The sequence below is a fragment of the Hemiscyllium ocellatum genome, chromosome 46 (genome assembly GCF_020745735.1).
Source record: "Hemiscyllium ocellatum isolate sHemOce1 chromosome 46, sHemOce1.pat.X.cur, whole genome shotgun sequence".
Taxonomy (NCBI): Eukaryota; Metazoa; Chordata; class Chondrichthyes; order Orectolobiformes; family Hemiscylliidae; genus Hemiscyllium; species Hemiscyllium ocellatum.
Genome location: NC_083446.1, coordinates 16,856,623 through 16,874,801, shown reverse-complemented (window position 1 = coordinate 16,874,801; position 18,179 = coordinate 16,856,623).

Below are 18,179 nucleotides of genomic sequence, written 5' to 3'. Positions count from 1 at the left end.
TAGTGCGATTGTGAGTGGGTCTGGGTGACAGTAATGGAGTGAGTGTACGGTGTCAGGGAGACTGTGATTGAGTGAGTGTTTGGGAGTCAGGGTGACAGTGATGGCGAGAGTGCGAGGGATCAGGGTTATGGTGATGGAGTGAGTGTGAGGGAGTCAGGGTGACGGTCATGGAGCGAGTGTGAGGGAGTCAGGGTGATGGTGATAGAGTGAGTGTTGGGGGTTCAAGGTGACAATGATTGGGTGAGTGTGTTGGGGTCAGGGTGACGGCGATAGAGTGAATGTGAGAGGGTCAGGGTGACAGTGTTGGAGCTGGTGTGAGGGTGACGGTGATGGACTGAGTGTAAGGGGGTCGGGGTGACGGTGGTGTAGTGAATGCGAGGGATGCAGTGTGATGGTGATGGAGTTAGTGAGAGTGGGTCAGGGAGACTGTGATGGAGTGAATGCGAGAGGGTCAGCGTGACGGTGTTGGAGCGAGTGTGAGAGTGTCAGTGTGATGGTGATGGAGGGTGTGACCAAGTCAGGGTGATGGAGATGGAGTGAGTGTGAGAGCGCTAGGGTGACAGTGGTTGACTGATTGAGGGGGTCAGGGAGACGATGATGGAGCAAGTGTGAGGGGTTTAGGGTGACAATGATGGAGCGAGCGTGTGGGAGTCAGGGTGACAGTGATGGAGTGAATGTGAAAGGGTCAGGGTGACAGTGATGGAGCTCGTGTGAGGGTGTCAGGGTGACGGTGATGGAGTGAGTGTAAGGGGGTCCGGGTGATGGTGGTGGAGTGAATGCGAGAGATGCAGCGTCACGGTGATGGAGTGAGTGAGAGTGGGTCAGGGAGACTGTGGTGAGTGAATGTGAGACAGTCAGGGTGACATTGATGGAGCGAGTGTGAGAGCGCCAGGGTGACAGTGATGGAGTGAGTCTGATGGGGTCAGAGTGACAGTGATGGAGTGAGTGTGAGGGGGTCAGGGTGACAGTGATGGAGTGAGTGTGAGGGGGTCAGGGTGACAGTGATGTAGTGAGTCTAAGGGGGTCAGGGTGACGGTGATGGAGTGAATGTGAGGTTGTCAGTGCGACTGCGATGGAGTGAGTTTGAAGGGGTCAGGGTGACGGTGATGGAGTGAGTGTAACGGGGCTCAGGGTGACGGTGATGGAGGGTGTGACCGAGTCAGGGTGTCGGTGATGGAGTGAATGTGAGGGGGTCAGGGAGATGGTGATGGAGCAAGTGTGAGAATGTCAGGGTGACAGTGATTGAGTGAATGTGAGGGGGTCAGGGAGATGGTGATGGAGCAAGTGTGAGGTGGTCAGGGTAACAGTGATGGAGTGAGTGTGAGGGGGCCAGAGCAACGGCGATGGAGTGAGTGTGAGTGGGCAAGGGTGACGGTGATGGAGTGAGTGTGAGGGGGTCATTGTGATGGAGATGGAGTGAGTTTGAGGGTTCAGGGTGACGGAGATAGAGTGAGTGTGGGGTGTTCAGAATGACGGTAATGCAGTGAGTCAGGGAGACAGTCATGGGGTGAGTGAGAGGGTGTCAGGGTGACGGTGATGGAGCGAGTGTGAGGGTGTCAGGGTGACTGTGATGGAGTGAGTGGAAGGGGGTCTTGTGACGGTGCTTGAGTGAGTGTGAGAGGGTCAATGTGACGGAGACGGAGTGACTGTGAGAGTGTATGGGTGACAGTGATTGAGTGATTGTGAGGGGGTCAGGGAGACGGTGATGGAGCAAGTGTGAGTGGGTCAGGGTGACCGTGATGAAGTGATTGTGAGGGGGTCAGTGTGACGGTGATGGAGCGAGTGTTAGGGGGTCAGGGTGATGGTGATGGAGTGAGTGTGATGGAGTCAAGGTGATGGTGTTGGAGTGAGTGCGAGAGGATAAGGGTGACGGTGATGGAGTGAGTGCGAGAGGGTCAGTGACACAGTGATGGAGTCAGTGTGAGGGGTTCATGATGACGATGATGGAGTGAGTCAGGGAGTCAGTGATGGAGTGAGTGTGAGAGGGTCAGGGAGACTGTGATCGAGTGAATGTGAGAGGGTCAGTGTGACGGTGATGGAGCGAGTGTGAGAGTGTCAGTGTGACGGTGATGGAGGGTGTGACCGAGTCAGGGTGATGGAGAAGGAGTGAGTGTGAGAGCGCCAGGGTGACAGTGGTTGACTGAGTGAGGGGGTCAGGGAGACGGTGATGGAGCAAGTGTGAGGGGGTCAGGGTGACGGTGATGGATTTAGTTTGAGGGGGTCAGGGTGATGGAGATGGAGCGAGTGTCAGGGGTTCAGGGTGACAGTGATGGAGTGAGTGTAAGGGGGTCAGGGTGACGGTGATGGAGTGAATGTGAGGTTGTCAGTGCGACGGCGATGGAGTGAGTTTGAAGGGGTCAGGGTGACGGTGATGGAGCAAATGTGAGGGGGTCAGGGTGACAGTGATGGAGCGAGAGTGAGGGGGTCAGGGTGACGGTGATGGAGTGAGTGTGAGAGGGTCAGGGTGACAGTGATGGAGCGAGTGTGAGGGCGTTCAGGGTGACAGTGATGGAGTGAGTGCGAGAGGGTCACAGAGAAGGTGAAGGAGCAAGTGTGAGGGGGTCAGCGTGACGGTGATGGAGCAAGTGTGAGGGGGTCAGGGTGACAGTGATGGAGCGAGTGTGAGGGGGTCAGGGTGACGGTGATGGAGTGAGTGTGAGGGGGTCAGGGTGACGGTGATGGAGTGAGTGTGAGGGGGTCAGGGTGACAGTGATCGAGTGTTTGTGAGGGGTTCAGGCTGACAGTGATGGAGTGAGTGTGAGGGCGTCAGGGCGATGGTGATGGAGTGAGTGTGAGGGGGCCAGCGTGTTGGTGATGGAGCGAGTGTGAGGGGTTCAAGGCGACTGTGATGGAGTGAGTGTGAGGGGGTCAGGGTGACAGAGATGGAGTGAGTGTAAGGGGGTCAGGGTGATGGTGATGGAGTGAATGTGAGTGGGTCAGGGCGAAGGTGATGGAGTGAGTTTGAGGGGGTCAGTGTGACGGTGATGGAGTGTGTGTTAAAGGTTCAGGGATGGTGATGGAGTGAGTGTGAGGGGGCCAGCGTGATGGTGATGGAGCGAGTGTGAGGGGTTCAGGGCGACTGTGTTGGAGTAAGTGTGAGGGGTTCAGGGTGATGGAGATGTAGGGAGTGTGACGGGGTCAGGGTGTCAGTGATTGAATGAGTTGAAGGGGGTCAGGATGACGGTGATGAAGAGAATGTGAGAAGGTCATGATGACGGTGATGGAGCAAGTGTGAGGTTGTCAGGGTGATGGTGATGGAGTGAGTGTGAGAGGTTCAGGGTGATGGAGGTGGAGCGAGTGTGAGGGGGTCAGGGTGACGGTGATGGAGCGAATGTGAGGTTGTGAGGGTGACAGTGATGGAGGGTGTGCCCAGGTCAGGGTGACGGAAATGGTGTGAGAGTGAGAGCGCCAGCGTGACAGTGATTGACTGAGTGAGGTGATCAGGGAGACGGTGATGGAGCAAGTGTGAGGGGGTCAGGGTGACATTGATGGAGCGAGCGTGAGGGTGTCAGGGTGACAGTGATGGAGCGAGTGTGAGGGGGTCAGGGTGACGGTGATGGAGTGAGTGTGTGGGGGTCAGCGTGATGGTGATGGAACGAGTATGAGGGGGCCAGAGCGACGGCGATGGAGTGAGTGTGAGTGGGCCAGGGTGGCGGTGATGGAGTGGGTGTGAGGGGGTCAGGGTGACGGTGATGGAGTGAGTGCGAGGTTGTCAGTGTGATGGAAATGGAATGTGTGAGGGGTTCAGAGTGACAGTGATGGAGCGAGTGTGAGGGGGTCAGGGTGACAGTGATGGAGCGATTGTGAGGGGGTCAGGGTGACAGTGATGTACTGAGTGTGAGGGGTTCTGCATGACGGTGAAGGAGTGAGGCACGGAGACAGTGATGGAGTGAGTGTGAGAGGGTCAGGGTGACGGAGATGGAGTGAGTGTGAGGGGTTCAGGGTGACAATGATGGAGCGAGCGTGTGGGAGTCAGGGTGACGGTGATGAAGTGAATGTGAAAGGGTCAGGGTGACAGTGATGAGCGAGTGTGAGGGTGTCAGGGTGACGGTTGATGGAGTGACTGTAAGGGGGTCAGGGTGACGGTGGTGGAGTGAATGCAAGAGATGCAGCGTGACGGTGATGGAGTGAGTGAGAGTGGGTCAGGGAGACGGTGATGGAGTGAATGTGAGACGGTCAGGGTGACGTTGATGGAGCGAGTGTGAGAGCGCCAGGGAGACAGTGATTGATTGAGTGAGGGGGTCAGGGTGAGAGTGATGGAGTGAGTCTGATGGGGTCAGGGTGACGGTGATGGATTAAGTTTGAGGGGGTCAAGGTGATGGAGGTGGAGCGAGTGTGAGGGGGTCAGGGTGACAGTGATGGAGTGAGTCTAAGGGGGTCAGGGTGACGGTGATGGAGTGAATGTGAGGTTGTCAGTGCGACTGCGATGGAGTGAGTTTGAAGGGGTCAGGGTGACGGTGATGGAGTGAGTGTAACGGGGGTCAGGGTGACGGTGATGGAGGGTGTGACCGAGTCAGGGTGACGGTGATGGAGTGAGTGTAAGAGGGTCGGAGTGACGCTGATGGAGTGAGTGTGAGAGTGTCAAGGTGACAGTGATTGAGTGAGTGTGAGGGGGTCAGGGAGATGGTGATGGAGCAAGTGTGAGGTGGTCAGGGTAACAGTGATGGAGTGAGTGTGAGGGGGTCAGGGTGACGGTGATGGAGTGAGTGTGAGGGGGTCAGCATGATGATGATGGTGCGAGTGTGAGTGGGCCAGGGTGATGGTGATGGAGTCGGTATGAAGGGGTCAGGGAAACAGTGATGGAGTGAGTGTGTGGGGTTCAGGATGACGGTGATGGTGTGAGTCAGGGAGACAGAGATGGAGTGAGTGTGAGAGCGTCAGGGTGACGGAGATGGAGTGAATGTGAGGGGTTCATTGTGACGGTGATGGAGCGAGTGTGAGGGTGCCAGGGTGATGGAGATGGATTGAGTGTGAGTGGGTCATGGTGACAGTGATGGAGTGAGTGTGAGGGGATCATTGTGATGGAGATGGAGTGAGTTTGAGGGGTTCAGGGTGACGGAGATGGAGTGAGTGTGGGGTGTTCAGGATGACGGTAATAAAGTGAGTCAGGAAGACAGTCATGGGGTGAGTGAGAGGGTGTCAGGGTGACGGTGATGGAGCGAGTGTGAGGGTGTCAGGGTGACGGTGATGGAGTGAGTGGAAGGGGGTCTTGTGATGGTGATGGAGTGAGTGTGAGAGGGACAGGGTGACGGTGCTGGAGTGAGTGTGAAGGGGTCAGGGTGACGGAGACGGAGTGACTGTGAGAGGGTATGGGTGACAGTGATTGAGTGAGTGTGAGGGGGTCAGGGAGACGGTGATGGAGCAAGTGTGAGTGGGTCAGGGAGACCGTGATGAAGTGATTGTGAGGGGGTCAGTGTAACGGTGATGGAGTGAATGTGAGAGGGTCAGGGTGACGGTGATGGAGCGGGTGTGAGGGTGTCAGGGTGACGGTGATGGAGTGAGTGTAAGGAGGTCAGGGTGACGGTGGTGAAGTGAAGGCGAGGGACGCAGCGTGACGGTGATGGAGTGAGTGAGAGTAGGTCAGGGAGACTGTGATAGAGTGAATGTGAGTGGGTCAGAGTGACGGTGATGGAGCGAGTGTGAGGGTGTCAGGGTGATGGTGATGGAGTGAGTGGAAGGGGTTCTTGTGACGGTGCTGGAGTGAGTGTGAGAAGGTCAGTGTGACGGTGATGGAGTGAGTGTAAGGGGGTCTGGGAGACGGTGATGGAGCAAGTGTGAGTTGGTCAGGGTGACCGTGATGAACTGATTGTGAGGGAGTCAGTGTGACGGTGATGGAGCAAGTGGGTGGGGTTCAGGGCGACGGTGATGGAGCAAGTGTGAGGGGTTCAGGGTGATGGAGGTGGAGCGAGTGTGAGAGGGTCAGTGTGACAGTGATGAGCGAGTGTGAGGGTGTCAGGGTGACGGTTGATGGAGTGACTGTAAGGGGGTCAGGGTGACGGTGGTGGAGTGAATGCAAGAGATGCAGCGTGACGGTGATGGAGTGAGTGAGAGTGGGTCAGGGAGACGGTGATGGAGTGAATGTGAGACGGTCAGGGTGACGTTGATGGAGCGAGTGTGAGAGCGCCAGGGAGACAGTGATTGATTGAGTGAGGGGGTCAGGGTGAGAGTGATGGAGTGAGTCTGATGGGGTCAGGGTGACGGTGATGGATTAAGTTTGAGGGGGTCAAGGTGATGGAGGTGGAGCGAGTGTGAGGGGGTCAGGGTGACAGTGATGGAGTGAGTCTAAGGGGGTCAGGGTGATGGTGATGGAGTGAATGTGAGGTTGTCAGTGCGACTGCGATGGAGTGAGCTTGAAGGGGTCAGGGTGACGGTGATGGAGTGAGTGTAACGGGGGTCAGGGTGACGGTGATGGAGGGTGTGACCGAGTCAGGGTGACGGTGATGGAGTGAGTGTAAGAGGGTCGGAGTGACGCTGATGGAGTGAGTGTGAGAGTGTCAAGGTGACAGTGATTGAGTGAGTGTGAGGGGGTCAGGGAGATGGTGATGGAGCAAGTGTGAGGTGGTCAGGGTAACAGTGATGGAGTGAGTGTGAGGGGGTCAGGGTGACGGTGATGGAGTGAGTGTGAGGGGGTCAGCGTGATGATGATGGTGCGAGTGTGAGTGGGCCAGGGTGACGGTGATGGAGTCGGTATGAGGGGGTCAGGGAAACAGTGATGGAGTGAGTGTGTGGGGTTCAGGATGACGGTGATGGTGTGAGTCAGGGAGACAGAGATGGAGTGAGTGTGAGAGCGTCAGGGTGACGGAGATGGAGTGAATGTGAGGGGTTCATTGTGACGGTGATGGAGCGAGTGTGAGGGTGCCAGGGTGATGGAGATGGATTGAGTGTGAGTGGGTCATGGTGACAGTGATGGAGTGAGTGTGAGGGGATCATTGTGATGGAGATGGAGTGAGTTTGAAGGGGTCAGGGTGACGGTGATGGAGCAAATGTGAGGGGGTCAGGGTGAGGTGATGGACCGAGAGTGAGGGGGTCAGGGTGACGGTGATGGAGTGAGTGTGAGAGGGTCAGGGTAACATTGTTGGAGTGAGTGTGAGGGGGGTCAGGGTGACAGTGATGGAGTGAGTGCGAGAGGGTCACAGAGAAGGTGAAGGAGCAAGTGTGAGGGGGTCAGCGTGACGGTGATGGAGCAAGTGTGAGGGGGCCAGGGTGACAGTGATGGAGCGAGTGTGAGGGGGTCAGGGTGACGGTGATGGAGTGAGTGTGAGGGGGTCAGGGTGACGGTGATGGAGTGAGTGTGAGGGGGTCAGGGTGACAGTGATGGAGCGAGTGTGAGGGGGTCAGGGTGACGGTGATGGAGTGAGTGTGAGGGGGTCAACGTGATGGTGATGGAGCGAGTATGAGGGGGCCAGAGCGATGGCGATGGAGTGAGTGTGAGTGGGCCAGGGTGACGGTGATGGAGTGAGTGTGAGGTGGTCAGTGTGATGGAAATGAAGTGTGTGAGGGTTTCAGAGTGACGGTGATGGAGCGAGTGTGAGGGGGTCAGGGTGACAGTGATGGAGCGAGTGTGAGGGGGTCAGTGTGACGGTGATGGAGTGAGTGTGAGGGGGTCAGCGTGATGGTGATGGAGCGATTATGAGGGGGCCAGAGTGACGTCGATGGAGTGAGTGTGAGTGGGCCAGGGTGACGGTGATGGAGTGGGCGTGAGGGGGTCAGGGTGACGGTGATGGAGTGAGTGTGAGGTTGTCAGTGTGATGGAAATGGAGTGTGTGAGGGGTTCAGAGTGACGGTGATGGAGCGAGTGTGAGGGTGTCAGGGTGACAGTGATGGAGTGAATGTGATTGGTTCAGGGTGACAGTGATGGAGTGAGGGTGAGGATGTCAGGTTGACGGAGATGGAGCGAGTGTGAGGGGTTCAGGGTGACGGAGGTGGAGTGAGTGCGCATGGTTCAGGGTGAATGAGGTGGAGCGTGTGTGAGGGGTCAGGGTGACAGTGGTGGAGTGAATGTGAGGTATTTATTGTGATGGTGATGGAGTGAGTGTGAGAGCGTCAGGATGACATTGTTGGAGTGAGTGTGCGGGGGTCAGTGAAATGGTGATGGTGCGAGTGTGAGGGGATCAGGGTGATGGTGATCGAGTGTTTGTGAGGGGTTCAGGCTGACAGTGATGGAGTGAGTGTGAGGGCGTCAGGGCGATGGTGATGGAGTGAGTGTGAGGGGGCCAGCGTGTTGGTGATGGAGCGAGTGTGAGGGGTTCAGGGCGACTGTGATGGAGTGAGTGTGAGGGGGTCAGGGTGACAGAGATGGAGTGAGTGTAAGGGGGTGAGGGTGATGGTGATGGAGTGAATGTGAGTGGGTCAGGGCGAAGGTGATGGAGTGAGTTTGAGGGGGTCAGTGTGACGGTGATGGAGTGTGTGTTAAAGTTTCAGGGCGATGGTGATGGAGTGAGTGTGAGGGGGCCAGCGTGACGGTGATGGAGCGAGTGTGAGGGGTTCAGGGCGACTGTGTTGCAGTAAGTGTGAGGGGTTCAGGGTGATGGAGATGTAGGGAGTGTGACGGGGTCAGGGTGTCAGTGATTGAATGAGTTGAAGGGGGTCAGGATGACGGTGATGAAGAGAATGTGAGAAGGTCATGATGACGGTGATGGAGCAAGTGTGAGGTTGTCAGGGTGACGGTGATGGAGTGAGTGTGAGAGGTTCAGGGTGATGGAGGTGGAGCGAGTGTGAGGGGGTCAGGGTGACGGTGATGGAGCGAACGTGAGGTTGTGAGGGTGACAGTGATGGAGGGTGTGCCCAGGTCAGGGTGACGGAAATGGTGTGAGAGTGAGAGCGCCAGCGTGACAGTGATTGACTGAGTGAGGTGATCAGGGAGACGGTGATGGAGCAAGTGTGAGGGGGTCAACCTGACGGTGATGGAGCAAGTGTGAGGGGGTCAGGGTGACATTGATGGAGCGAGCGTGAGGGTGTCAGGGTGACAGTGATGGAGCGAGTGTGAGGGGGTCAGGGTGACGGTGATGGAGTGAGTGTGTGGGGGTCAGCGTGATGGTGATGGAACGAGTATGAGGGGGCCAGAGCGACGGCGATGGAGTGAGTGTGAGTGGGCCAGGGTGGCGGTGATGGAGTGGGTGTGAGGGGGTCAGGGTGACGGTGATGGAGTGAGTGCGAGGTTGTCAGTGTGATGGAAATGGAATGTGTGAGGGGTTCAGAGTGACAGTGATGGAGCGAGTGTGAGGGGGTCAGGGTGACAGTGATGGAGCGATTGTGAGGGGGTCAGGGTGACAGTGATGTACTGAGTGTGAGGGGTTCTGCATGACGGTGAAGGAGTGAGGCACGGAGACAGTGATGGAGTGAGTGTGAGAGGGTCAGGGTGACGGAGATGGAGTGAGTGTGAGGGGTTCAGGGTGACAATGATGGAGCGAGCGTGTGGGAGTCAGGGTGACGGTGATGAAGTGAATGTGAAAGGGTCAGGGTGACAGTGATGAGCGAGTGTGAGGGTGTCAGGGTGACGGTTGATGGAGTGACTGTAAGGGGGTCAGGGTGACGGTGGTGGAGTGAATGCAAGAGATGCAGCGTGACGGTGATGGAGTGAGTGAGAGTGGGTCAGGGAGACGGTGATGGAGTGAATGTGAGACGGTCAGGGTGACGTTGATGGAGCGAGTGTGAGAGCGCCAGGGAGACAGTGATTGATTGAGTGAGGGGGTCAGGGTGAGAGTGATGGAGTGAGTCTGATGGGGTCAGGGTGACGGTGATGGATTAAGTTTGAGGGGGTCAAGGTGATGGAGGTGGAGCGAGTGTGAGGGGGTCAGGGTGACAGTGATGGAGTGAGTCTAAGGGGGTCAGGGTGACGGTGATGGAGTGAATGTGAGGTTGTCAGTGCGACTGCGATGGAGTGAGTTTGAAGGGGTCAGGGTGACGGTGATGGAGTGAGTGTAACGGGGGTCAGGGTGACGGTGATGGAGGGTGTGACCGAGTCAGGGTGACGGTGATGGAGTGAGTGTAAGAGGGTCGGAGTGACGCTGATGGAGTGAGTGTGAGAGTGTCAAGGTGACAGTGATTGAGTGAGTGTGAGGGGGTTAGGGAGATGGTGATGGAGCAAGTGTGAGGTGGTCAGGGTAACAGTGATGGAGTGAGTGTGAGGGGGTCAGGGTGACGGTGATGGAGTGAGTGTGAGGGGGTCAGCATGATGATGATGGTGCGAGTGTGAGTGGGCCAGGGTGATGGTGATGGAGTCGGTATGAAGGGGTCAGGGAAACAGTGATGGAGTGAGTGTGTGGGGTTCAGGATGACGGTGATGGTGTGAGTCAGGGAGACAGAGATGGAGTGAGTGTGAGAGCGTCAGGGTGACGGAGATGGAGTGAATGTGAGGGGTTCATTGTGACGGTGATGGAGCGAGTGTGAGGGTGCCAGGGTGATGGAGATGGATTGAGTGTGAGTGGGTCATGGTGACAGTGATGGAGTGAGTGTGAGGGGATCATTGTGATGGAGATGGAGTGAGTTTGAGGGGTTCAGGGTGACGGAGATGGAGTGAGTGTGGGGTGTTCAGGATGACGGTAATAAAGTGAGTCAGGAAGACAGTCATGGGGTGAGTGAGAGGGTGTCAGGGTGACGGTGATGGAGCGAGTGTGAGGGTGTCAGGGTGACGGTGATGGAGTGAGTGGAAGGGGGTCTTGTGATGGTGATGGAGTGAGTGTGAGAGGGACAGGGTGACGGTGCTGGAGTGAGTGTGAAGGGGTCAGGGTGACGGAGACGGAGTGACTGTGAGAGGGTATGGGTGACAGTGATTGAGTGAGTGTGAGGGGGTCAGGGAGACGGTGATGGAGCAAGTGTGAGTGGGTCAGGGAGACCGTGATGAAGTGATTGTGAGGGGGTCAGTGTAACGGTGATGGAGTGAATGTGAGAGGGTCAGGGTGATGGTTATGGAGCGGGTGTGAGGGTGTCAGGGTGACGGTGATGGAGTGAGTGTAAGGAGGTCAGGGTGACGGTGGTGAAGTGAAGGCGAGGGACGCAGCGTGACGGTGATGGAGTGAGTGAGAGTAGGTCAGGGAGACTGTGATAGAGTGAATGTGAGTGGGTCAGAGTGACGGTGATGGAGCGAGTGTGAGGGTGTCAGGGTGATGGTGATGGAGTGAGTGGAAGGGGTTCTTGTGACGGTGCTGGAGTGAGTGTGAGAAGGTCAGTGTGACGGTGATGGAGTGAGTGTAAGGGGGTCTGGGAGACGGTGATGGAGCAAGTGTGAGTTGGTCAGGGTGACCGTGATGAACTGATTGTGAGGGAGTCAGTGTGACGGTGATGGAGCAAGTGGGTGGGGTTCAGGGCGACGGTGATGGAGCAAGTGTGAGGGGTTCAGGGTGATGGAGGTGGAGCGAGTGTGAGAGGGTCAGTGTGACAGTGATGGAGTGAGTGTGAGGTTGTCAGGGTGACGGTGATGGAGTGAGTGTGAGAGGTTCAGGGTGATGGAGATAGAGCGAGTGTGAGTGGGTCAGGGTGAGAGTAATGGAGTGAGTGTACGGTGTCAGGGAGACTGTGATTGAGTGAGTGTTTGGGAATCAGCGTGACAGTGATGGCGAGAGTGCGAGGGAGTCAAGGTTATGGTGATGGAGTGAGTGTGATGGTGATGGAGCGAATGTGGGGGAGTCAGGGTGACGGAGGTGGAGTGAGTGTGAGGTGTTGAAGCTGACAATGGTGGAGCGAATGTGTGCGGGTCAGGGTGACGGCAATGGATTGAATGTGAGAGGGTCAGGGTGACAGTGTTGGAGCTAGTGTGAGGGTGTCAGGGTGACGGTGATGGAGTGAGTGTAAGGGGGTCAGGGTGACGGTGATATAGCGAGTGTGAGAGTGTCAGTGTGACGGTAATGGAGGGTGTGACCGAGTCAGGGTGATGGAGATGGAGTGAGTGTGAGAGCGCTAGGGTGACAGTGGTTGACTGAGTGAGGGGGCCAGGGAGACGGTGATGGATCGAGTGTCAGGGGGTCAGGGTGACAGTGATGGAGTGAGTTTGAGGGGGTCAGGCTGATGGAGGTGGAGCGAGTGTGAGGGGGTCAGGGTGACGGTGACGGAGTGAGTGTGAGGGAGTCAGGATGAGGGTGATGGAGTGAGTGAGAGTGGGTCAGAGAGACTGTGATTGAGTGGGTGTGAGGGGGTCAGGGTGACGGTGACGGAGTGAGTGTGAGGGAGTCAGGATGAGTGTGATGGAGTGAGTGAGAGTGGGTCAGAGAGACTGTGATGGAGCAAGTGTGAGGGGGTCAGGGTGACAGTGATGGAACGAGTGTGAGGGTGTCAGCGTGATGGTGATAGAGCAAGAGTGAGGGCGTCAGAGTGACAGTGATGGAGTGAGTTTGATGCGTTTAGGGTGATGTAAGTGGAGCAAGTATGAGGTGGTCAGGGAGACAGCGATAGAGTGAGTGTGAGGGGTTCAGGGTGACGGTGATGGAGTGAGTCAGGGAGACAGTGATGGAGTGAGTGTGAGGGGTCAGGGTGAAGGTGCTGGAGTGAGTGTGAGGGGTTCAGGTTGACGGAAATGAAGTGAGTTTGAGGGGTTCAGGTTGACGGAGGTGGAGTGAGTGTGCGTGTTTCAGGCTGATGGTGATGGAGTGAGTGCGAGAGGGTCAGAGAGAAGCTGATGGAGCAAGTGTGAGGGGGTCAGGGTGACAGTGATGGAGCGAGTGTGAGGGGGTCAGGGTGACGGTGATGGAGTGAGTGTAAGGAGGACAGGGTGATGGTGGTGGAGTGAATGCAAGGGACGCAGTGTGACGATGATGGAGTGAGTGAGAGTGTGTCAGGGAGACTGTGATGGAGTGAATGTGAGAGGGTCAGGGTGACGGTGATGGAGCGAGTGTGAGGGTGTCAGGGTGACGGTGATTGAGTGAGTGTAAGGAGGTCAGGGTGACGGTGGTGGAGTGAATGCGAGGGACGCAGAATGACGGTGATGGAGTGAGTGAGAGTGGGTCAGGGAGACTGTGATGGAGTGAACGTGAGAGGTTCAGGGTGACGGTGATGGAGCGAGTGTGAGGTTGTCAGGGTGACGGTGATGGAGGGTGTGACCGAGTCAAGGTGATGGAGATGGAGTGAGTGTGAGAGCGCCACGGTGACAGTGATTGACTGAGTGAGGGGGTCAGCGAGACTGTGGTGGAGCAAGTGTGAGGGGGTCAGGGTGACAGTGATGGAGTGAGTGTGAGAGGGTCAGAGTGACGGTGATGGATTTAGATTGAGTGTGTCAGGATGGTGGAGGTGGAGCGAGTGTGAGGGGGTCAGCGTGACAGTGATGGAGTGAGTGTAAGGGGGTCAGGGTGACGGTGATGGAGTGAATGTGAGGGTCAGGGCGACGGCTATAGAGTTAGTTTGAAGGGGTCAGGGTGGCGGTGATGGAGTGATTGTAAGGGGGGTCAGGGGGACGGTGATGGAGGGTGTGACTGAGTCAGGGTGACGGTGATGGAGTGAGTGTAAGAGGGTCGGTGTGATGCTGATGGAGTGAGTGTGAGAGGGTCAGGGTGACGGTGATGGAGTGAGTGTGCGAGCATCAGGATGACAGTGATTGAGTGAGTGTGAGGGGGTCAGGGAGACGGTGATGGAGTGAGTGTGAGGGAGTCAGGATGAGGGTGATGGAGTGAGTGAGAGTGGGTCAGAGAGACTGTGATTGAGTGGGTGTGAGGGGGTCAGGGTGGCAGTGTTGGAGTGAGTGCGAGAGGGTCAGAGAGAAGGTGATGCTGCAAGTGTGAGGGGGTCAGGGTGACAGTGATGGACGAGTGTGAGGGGGTCAGGGTGACGGTGACGGAGTGAGTGTGAGTGGGTCAGGGTGAAGGTGATGGAGTGGGTTTGAGGAGGTCAGGCTGACCGTGATGGAGTGAGTGTGAGGGAGTCAGAGTGATGGTGATGGAGTGAATGTGAGGATGTCAGTGTGATGGAGATGGATTGTGTGAGGGGTTCAGAGTGACGGTGATGGAGCGAGTGTGAAGGGGTCAGGGAGACAGTGATGGAGTGAATGTGAGCGGTTCAGTTTGACAGTGATGGACTGAGTGTGAGGGGCTCAGGGTGTTGGTGCTGGAGTGAGAGTGAGGAATCAGGGCGTTGATGCTGGATTGAGTGTGCATGCTTCAGGGTGGTGGAGATGGAGTGAGTGTGAGGGTTTCAGGGTTACGGTCATGGAGTGATTGTGAGGGGTTCAGGGTGATGCAATGAGTGTGAGAGGGTCAGGGTGACAGTGATGGAGTGAGTGTGAGGGGGTCAGAGTGACGGTGATGGAGTGAGTCAGGGAGACAGTGATGGAGTGAGTATGAGAGGGTCAGGGTGACAGAGATGGAGTGAGACAGGGAGACAGTGATGGAATGAGTGTGAGAGGGTCAGGGTGACGGGGATGGTGTGAACGTGAGGGTTCAGTGTGACAGTGATGTAGTGAGTGTGAAGGGGGTCAGGATGATGGAGGTGGAGCGAGTGTGAGGGGGTCAGCGTGAGGGTAATGGAGCGAGTATGAGGAGGTCAGGGAGACAGTGATGGAGTGAGTGTGAGGGGTCAGGGTGAAGGTGTGGGAGTGAGTATGAGGGTGTCAGGTTGATAGAAATGAAGTGAGTTTGAGGGGTTCAGGTTGACGGAGGTGGAGTGAGTGTGCGTGTTTCAGGCTGACAGTGATGGAGTGACAGCGAGAGGGTGAGAGAGAAGGTGATGGAGCAAGTGTGAGGGGGTCAGGGTGACAGTGATGGAGTGAGTGTGAGGGAGTCAGCATGATGGTGATGGATCGAGTATGAGGGGGTCAGGGCGATGGTGATGGAGTGAGTGTGAGTGGGCCAGGGTGACGGTGATGGAGTGTGTGTGAGGGGGTCAGGCTGACGGTGATGGATTAAGGGTGAGGTTGTCAGTGTGATGGACATGGAGTGTGTAAGTTGTTCAGAGTGACGGTGATGGAGTGGGTCAGGGAGACAGTGATGGAGTGTGTGTGAGAGAGTCAGGGTGACGGTGATGGAGTGAGTCAGGGAGTCAGTGATGGAGTGAGTGTGAGAGGGTCAGGGTGAGGGAGATGGAGTGAACGTGAGGGGTTCAGTGTGACAGTAATGGAGTGAGTGTGAGGATGTCAGGGTGACGGAGCTGGTGTGAGTGTGAGTGGGTCATGGTGACAGTGATGGAGTGAGTGTGAGGGGATCATTGTGATGGAGATGGAATGAGATTGAGAGGGTCAGGGTGATGGAGATGGAGTGAGTGCGTGTGTTTCAAGGTGGCGGTGATGGAGTAGGTGTGAGGGGTTCAGGGTGACGGTGATTTTGTGAGTGTGAGGGGACCAGGGAGACAGTGATGGAGTGAGTGTGAGGGCTTCAGGATGTTGGTGATGGAGCGAGTGTGAGGGTGTCAGGATGATGGAGGTGGAGTGAGTGTGTGTGTTTCAGAATGGCGGAGATGGAGTGAGTGTGAGGGGGTCAGGGTGACGGTGCTGGAGTGAGTGTGATGGATTCTGGGTGACGAAGGTGGAGTGAGTGTGAGGGGTTCAGGGTGATCGTGATGGATTGAGTGTGAGGGGATCAGGGTGATGGAGATGGAGTGAATGTGAGGGGTTTATTGAGACGACGATGGAGTGAGTGTGAGACAGTCAGGATGACGGTGATGGAGCGAGTGTGAGGGGGTCAGGGTGACGGTGATGGAGTGAGTGTGCGAGCGTCAGGATGACAGTGATTGAGTGAGTGTGAGGGGGTCAGGGAGACGGTGATGGTGTGAGTGTGAGGGGGTCAGGGTGACAGTGATGGAGTGAGTGCGAGAGGGTCAGAGAGACTGTGATTGAGTGGGTGTGAGGGGGTCAGGGTGACAGTGATGGAGTGAGTGCGAGAGGGTCAGAGAGAAGGTGATGCTGCAAGTGTCAGGGGGTCAGGGTGACAGTGATGGACGAGTGTGAGGGGGTCAGGGTGACGGTGATGGAGTGAGTGTGAGTGGGTCAGGGTGAAGGTAATGGAGTGGGTTTGAGGAGGTCAGGCTGACGGTGATGGAGTGAGTGTGAGGATGTCAGGGTGACGGTGATGGAGTGAATGTAAGGTTGTCAGTGTGATGGAGATGGATTGTGTGAGGGGTTCAGAGTGACGGCGATGGAGTGAGTGTGAGACGGTAAGGATGACGGTGATGGTTTGAGTGTGAGGGAATCAGGATGAGGGTGATGGATTGAGAGAGAGTGTGTGAGAGAGACTGTGAATGAGTGAGTGTGAGGGGGTCAGGGTGACAGTGATGGAGTGAGTGCGAGAGGGTCAGAGAGAAGGTGATGGTGCAAGTGCGAGGGGCTCAGCATGACGTTTGTGGAGCGAGTGTGAGGGGGTCAGGGTGACGGTGATGTAGTGAGTGTGAGGGGGTCAGTGTGATCATGATGGAGTGAGTATGAGGGGTCCAGAACGACGGCGATGGAGTGAGTATGAGTGGGCCAGGGTGACGGTGATGGAGTGAGTGTGAGTGGGCCAGGGTGATGGTGATGGAGTGGGTTTGAGGGGGTAAGGGTGACGGTGATGGAGTGGGTTTGAGGGGGTAAGGGTGACGGTGATGGAGTGAGAGTGAGGTTGTCAGTGTGATGGAGATGGAGTGTGTGAGGGGTTCAGAGTGACGGTGATGGAGCGAATGTGAGGGGGTCAGGGAGACAGTGTTGGAGTGAGTGTGAGGGTTTCAGAATGACGGTGATGGTGTGAGTCAGGGAGACAGTGATGGAGTGAATGTGAGAGGGTCTGGGTGACGGTGATGGAGTTAATGTGAGGGGTTCAGTGTGATGGTGATGGAGTGAGTGTGAGGGTTCAAGTTAATGTGTGGGAGTGAGTGTGAGGGGGTCAGGGCGTGGTTGACGGAGTGAGTATGAGGGTGTCAGGTTGACTGAAATGAAGTGAGTTTGAGGGGTTCAGGTTGACGGAGATGGAGTGAGTGTGCGTGTTTCAGGCTGATGGTGATGGAGTGAGTGCGAGAGGGTCAGAGAGAATGTGATGGAACAACTGTGAGGGGGTCAGGGTGACGGTGATGGAGTGAGTGTGAGGGAGTCAGCGTAATGGTAATGGATCGAGTATGAGGGAGTCAGGGTGACGGCGATGTAGTGAGTGTGAGTGGGCCAGGGTGACGGTGATGGAGTGTGTGTGAGGGGGTCAGGCTGACGGTGATGGATTAAGGGTGAGGTTGTCAGTGTGATGGAGATGGAGCGTGTGACGTGTTCAGAGTGAAGGTAATGGAATGAGTCAGGGAGACAGTGATGGAGTGAGTGTGAGCGGGTCAGGGTGACGGTGATGGAGTGAGTCAGGGAGACAGTGATGGAGTGAGTGTGTGAGGGGCAGGGTGATGGGGATGGAGGGAATCTGCGGGGTTCAGTGTGACAGTGATGGAGTGAGTGTGAGGGTGTCAGGGTGACGGAGATGGAGTGAGTGTGAGTGAGTCATGGGAACAGTGATGGAGTGAGTGTGAGGGGGTCATTTTGATGGCGATGGAGTGACTTTGAGGGGGTCAGGGTGATGGAGGTGGAGTGTGTGCGTGTGTTTCAAGGTGGCGGTGATGGAGTAGGTGTGAGGGGTTCAGGGTGACGGTGATTTTGTGAGTGTGAGGGGGTCAGGGAGACAGTGATGGAGTGATGGAGGGCTTCAGGATGATGGTGATGGAGTCCGTGTGAGGGTGTCAGGATGATGGAGTTGGAGTGAGTGAGCGTGTTTCTGGGTGGCAGTGATGGAGTGAGTGTGAGGGGGTCAGGGTGATGATGATGGAGTGAGTGTGAGGGGGACTGCGTGATGGAGATGGAGTGAATGTGAGGGGTTTATTGAAACGGCGATGGAGTGAGTGTGAGACGGTCAGGATGACGGTGATGGTGTGAGTGTGAGGGAGTCAGGATGAGGGTGATGGAGTGAGAGAGAGTGGGTGAGAGAGACTGTGATTGAGTGAGTGTGAGGGGGTCAGGGTGACAGTGATGGAGTGAGTGCGAGAGGGTCAGAGAGAAGGTGGTGGAGCAAGTGCGAGGGGGTCAGGGTGACAGTGATGGAGCGAAAGTGAGGGTGTCAGGGTGACGATGATGGAGCAAGTGTGAGGGCATCAGGGAGACAGTGATGGAGTGAGTGTGAGGGGTTCAGGATGACGGTAATGCAGTGAGTCAGTGATGGAGGGAGTGTGAGGGTGTCAGGGTGACGGTGATGGAGCGAGTGTGAGGTTGTCAGGGTGACGGAGGTGGTGTGAGTGAGCGTGTTACAGGTTGGCAGTGATAGAGTGAG